General features: G+C 52.9%; 3 non-coding genes across 3 annotated transcripts in view; all 3 read right to left on the bottom strand.

The window, feature by feature from the left end:
• LOC137927729 (large subunit ribosomal RNA) overlaps positions 1-276 on the bottom strand; it is a 4,033-nt gene extending 3,757 nt beyond the window's left edge. Inside the window, exon 1 of the ribosomal RNA XR_011107872.1 lies at positions 1-276. This exon is cut by the window's left edge and continues 3,757 nt beyond it. This is a non-coding gene — a ribosomal RNA (large subunit ribosomal RNA).
• Positions 277-1,449: 1,173 nt separating this feature from the next.
• On the bottom strand, positions 1,450-1,606 carry LOC137927788 (5.8S ribosomal RNA). The gene has a single exon (XR_011107921.1). It is a non-coding gene; the product is annotated as a 5.8S ribosomal RNA (ribosomal RNA).
• Positions 1,607-2,422: 816 nt separating this feature from the next.
• Positions 2,423-4,326, bottom strand: LOC137927687 (small subunit ribosomal RNA). The gene has a single exon (XR_011107833.1). It is a non-coding gene; the product is annotated as a small subunit ribosomal RNA (ribosomal RNA).
• Between the last annotated feature and the right edge of the window lie 674 nt (positions 4,327-5,000).

The following is a 5,000-nucleotide window of genomic DNA, read 5'->3' as shown; positions in this document are numbered from 1 at the left end:
AGGAGAGTCCCTCTCGCCGCCGCCCTCCGTCGCTACGGGCCTGGCACCCTCTGCGGGAAAACGGCCCCGTTCAAGACGAACTTGGACAGGAGTATCGACGACGAGAAAGCGGAACCTCCCGAACACCACATCTCCCGCGCTCGAGACGATCGCGGGATTCAGTGCTGGGCTCTTTCCTGTTCGCTCGCCGCTACTAGGGAAATCCTTGTTAGTTTCTTTTCCTCCGCTTACTAATATGCTTAAATTCGGCGGGTGATCCTCCCTGATCTGAGGCCAACGATAAAAATTCGAGGCAGACGCGATATCCGTACGCGACGTCCCTTATTATATTTTTGACGACGACGAACCGACGGACCGCGCGCGCAAGCAAGCAAGCGCGCACGGCGGCCGGTCGTCGTCGCGGGACGCCCTTCGGACGTCGAGTCCGCCTACCGTACACCACCCCCACCGTCGCGATCATCGCGCGTCGCAGAGCGAGTGCGCGTGCGCGAGGCGCGCGCGTCGCGAGTCCTTAGAGGTCTCTAGACGCGCGCACGCACAACGCAACGCTGCACACACAACACGCGTTGCGCGATGAACGACGACGATGACGATGATGATTATGATGATACGAGCGTAAACGAAAATCTCGACACGCATACGCGAGCGCGAGTACTTTTCGTTAGCGATCGATCGTCCGGCCCTTTCGGTATCGGTCCGTATCGATACGATAATATAACGTTCGCACTGGAACGACGACGCGTATCACCGACATAATACGGATGCGTAGCGACGACGAGCGGTGAACTCTCTCGCATCGGGCTAGGCGCGCGCGCACATGAACATCACGTAATGTTTACTTACATATGTTTGTGTGTGCGTTACGCTTGCCGCGCAAGAAAACATTCACCGCCTGCCGGTCGCATCCGTCGGAGACGCGTCGTCTGTGCTTCCGATATATTTTATTATATCGTATACACGAACCGATGAGCTCGGACGAAGACCGCACTACGAAGACTCGCGTCTTAGCGATGCGTGTAATCTTTTCACACTCGTTTCATATTCAATACAATTCGATATATTTAAACGGACCGTAAACGCGCTCCGCGCGTACGCGGACGTGAGGGGTGCAGCACCCCGCCGTCCGTCGTCCGTCGCGAAGAACGTTCAACGGAAACCGTCAATTGTTCGAAAGAGCGCGCGCCCGCTCGCCCGCGCGCGGTAGTGCGGCAGCGGCAGCGCGACGACAGCGACGGCGGATAGTGAGAGAGAGAGAGAGTGAGAGCCGCGGCGGCGCGGACGAGAGACTCTTATTAGAGATCGTCCCATCGCACCGTCCGCGAGCTCGTTCATCACCCCCCACCAACCCGCCGCCGCCGCGTCGCGCGTCACCGCCGCGCGCATCGACCGGCGCGAGCGCACGTAGCGCGCGTTCTACACCGAACAGTGTGGTTTTTATATTTTAACAGCCGGCCCTCAGACAGGAGTGGTCCTGGATATTTCTCCACGGACCGCAATGTGCGTTCGAAATGTCGATGTTCAAATGTGTCCTGCAGTTCACACTATGACGCGCAGTTAACTGCGTTCTTCATCGACCCGCGAGCCAAGTGATCCACCGTCCAGGGTAATGGTTTTTTCTTAATGTTGTTATTACTTACGGTAGCGGCCTACGGCTCTCGCCGTCGGCCACTTGATTGTCCGTTTTTATGTATTAACGTCGAAAGTTGGTCGAATTCATGTGCGCCGAGGCGTTCATAAAGAAACGGCACCGAAAAAGCTTAACGCCCCGACGCGAATCCTTTAGAATGATGAACGACGACGACCCGCGCACCCCCCAACGAGCTGGCGTGACGCACGACATTGTCATCTTTCTAACCGCTTAAATTTCGTTTTGTATAGCGCCAACCGACAATAAAGGGCCTGAGCTAGGCAGTGGGGATTTTCACCGCTTCGAACGCTCCGTTTGGTATGCCCCGGTCGGCGCTCGTCTCTCGGCGTTTTTCCGCCACCCGGCCGCTTCGACGGCGGCGGAGGCAGCGGCGGCGGTAGCACTTTCGACGAATGCCACCACCGCCACCGGCCACCGCCACGGCGCCGTCGCCGCTGCGCCGTTAGGCGTAATAGACGCTAGAGACAATTATTTCACATTTTATTTTTTATACATATATACAAACACGCACACACACACGCACGCACACGCGCGCGCGCTCGTCCGCATTAGATACGAACAGCAGCGCGCGCGCGTACGTACATATATATGTATATATGTCGTATATATATATCATTATGGATGTATTACATATATATATGTGTAAACACGGTATGTACGAAGTCGTCGTCGTCGTCGTCGTCGTCGTCGTCGCAACAGCAACAACAGCAACAGCAACAGCGGCGCAACAACGTTCGTGAACATATCACGCGTCTCGCACACATACACACACGTTAATGATCCTTCCGCAGGTTCCCCTACGGAAACCTTGTTACGACTTTTACTTCCTCTAAATGATCAAGTTTGGTCAACTTCCCAGCAACGCCGACGGCCGTGAAGCCACCGCGTGTCGGTCCGAAGACCTCACTAAATCATTCAATCGGTAGTAGCGACGGGCGGTGTGTACAAAGGGCAGGGACGTAATCAACGCGAGCTTATGACTCGCGCTTACTAGGAATTCCTCGTTTATGGGGGATAATTGCAAACCCCAATCCCCAGCACGAAGGAGTTTCAACGGGTTGCCCGGGCCTCTAGGCCAGGGAGAACATGCTGATTCCTTCAGTGTAGCGCGCGTGCGGCCCAGGACATCTAAGGGCATCACAGACCTGTTATTGCTCAATCTCGTGCGGCTCGAAGCCGCCGGTCCCTCTAAGAAGAATTTTAATACGTCGCCAGTGAGTTGCGCCACCGGAGCGGCGCACACCTAAATGACGACGCCTATTTAGCAGGCTAGAGTCTCGTTCGTTACCGGAATTAACCAGACAAATCGCTCCACCAACTAAGAACGGCCATGCACCACCACCCACCGAATCAAGAAAGAGCTGTTAATCTGTCAATCCTTCCGGTGTCCGGGCCTGGTGAGATTTCCCGTGTTGAGTCAAATTAAGCCGCAGGCTCCACTCCTGGTGGTGCCCTTCCGTCAATTCCTTTAAGTTTCAGCTTTGCAACCATACTCCCCCCGGAGTCCAAAATCTTTGGTTTCCCGGAAGCTGCCCGCCGAGCCATCGTAGTAACGTCGGCGGATCGCTAGATGACATATTTACGGTTAGAACTAGGGCGGTATCTAATCGCCTTCGAACCTCTAACTTTCGTTCTTGATTGATGAAAACACCTTTGGCAAATGCTTTCGCTGATGTTCGTCTTGCGACGATCCAAGAATTTCACCTCTAACGTCGCAATACGAATGCCCCCAGTTATCCCTATTAATCATTACCTCGGAGTTCTGAAAACCAACAAAATAGAACCGAGATCATATTCTATTATTCCATGCACGAAATATTCAAGCAGCATTTTGAGCCCGCTTTGAGCACTCTAATTTGTTCAAAGTAAAATTGTCGGCCCATCTCGACACTCACCGAAGAGCACCGCGATAGGATTTTGATATTGAACCGCCGTTTTACCGACGGCTCACCGACGATATGCTCCGCAGACGTGTCAGTATCACCGCGGATGCGGTGCACCGACAGCGCGGCGCACAAATGCAACTACGAGCTTTTTAACCGCAACAATTTTAGTATACGCTATTGGAGCTGGAGTTACCGCGGCTGCTGGCACCAGACTTGCCCTCCAATTGTTCCTCGTTAAAATATTTAAAGTGTACTCATTCCGATTACGAGGCCTCGTAAGAGTCCCGTATCGTTATTTTTCGTCACTACCTCCCCGTGCCGGGAGTGGGTAATTTGCGCGCCTGCTGCCTTCCTTGGATGTGGTAGCCGTTTCTCAGGCTCCCTCTCCGGAATCGAACCCTGATTCCCCGTTACCCGTGACAACCATGGTAGTCGCAGAAACTACCATCGAAAGTTGATAAGGCAGACATTTGAAAGATGCGTCGCCGGTGCTGGACCATGCGATCGGCAAAAGTTATCCAGATTCATCAAAATTAACGACTTCGGACGCGAGGCCCTCCGTCGATTGGTTTTGATCTAATAAAAGCACTCATCCCATCACTGGTCAGAGTTCTGATTGCATGTATTAGCTCTAGAATTACCACAGTTATCCAAGTAACCGAGGTAAGATCTAAGGAACCAAAACTGATATATTGAGCCATTCGCGGTATCGCCTTAATACGGCTTGCACTGAGACATGCATGGCTTAATCTTTGAGACAAGCATATAACTACTGGCAGGATCAACCAGGGAGCTAGCTAGTAGAGCTAACACACACCAACACCGCACATACGAGAGATATGAGGGTGATGATGATATGATAGACGTGTGACAAGCGACGCGTCGGACGTTCGAAACGCCGTGACGCGCCGGTGCCTAGGTAGCTTTTTGCGTGCGTGCGTGCGTGCGTATTTATTACAATACACACACAACACCACACCGCAACAACAAAATGAATTCGTTTTTCTATCTGTTCACGGAGGAAAATGTATATCTCAACACTCGCCTCGCGTTCGTCCAGATTTACTTTGGACGCGGCATCGCGTCCGATTCATCGGAACGTTCTTTGACGAGACACATACAAATCTTCACTTTTATAAAATATCGTTTCGCAAAACGAACAATGACCGATTTCCAGCCCGGTTTTAGAGAGATCCGAAATCCTTGATTTATATATCATGATCGACCGTCGCGCGACTAGCGCGCGACGAGCTCGTTGATGCGATGCGTTAAGGGCCGCCCCGAAGTCGACTCGGGAGCCCAACGCCGTTCGCGTTAATTAAACGAGACGTTCTCTTACGCCTTCCGCTCTTACATAACGGAGACGTCGTCCGACACAGTTTACGGTGTGTTGTTGTGGGGAGATGATCCCCTTTTTCTTCCCTCCTCCGCCGCCGCTGTGTCGTTCGTGCGTTTGTCGGTTATAG

This window comes from Battus philenor, unplaced genomic scaffold (genome assembly GCF_028537555.1).
Source record: "Battus philenor isolate CCGP_79_NKW_IND1 unplaced genomic scaffold, ilBatPhil1.0.hap1 SCAF_36, whole genome shotgun sequence".
NCBI lineage: Eukaryota > Metazoa > Arthropoda > Insecta > Lepidoptera > Papilionidae > Battus > Battus philenor.
This window is presented reverse-complemented; position numbering and strand designations above follow the sequence as displayed.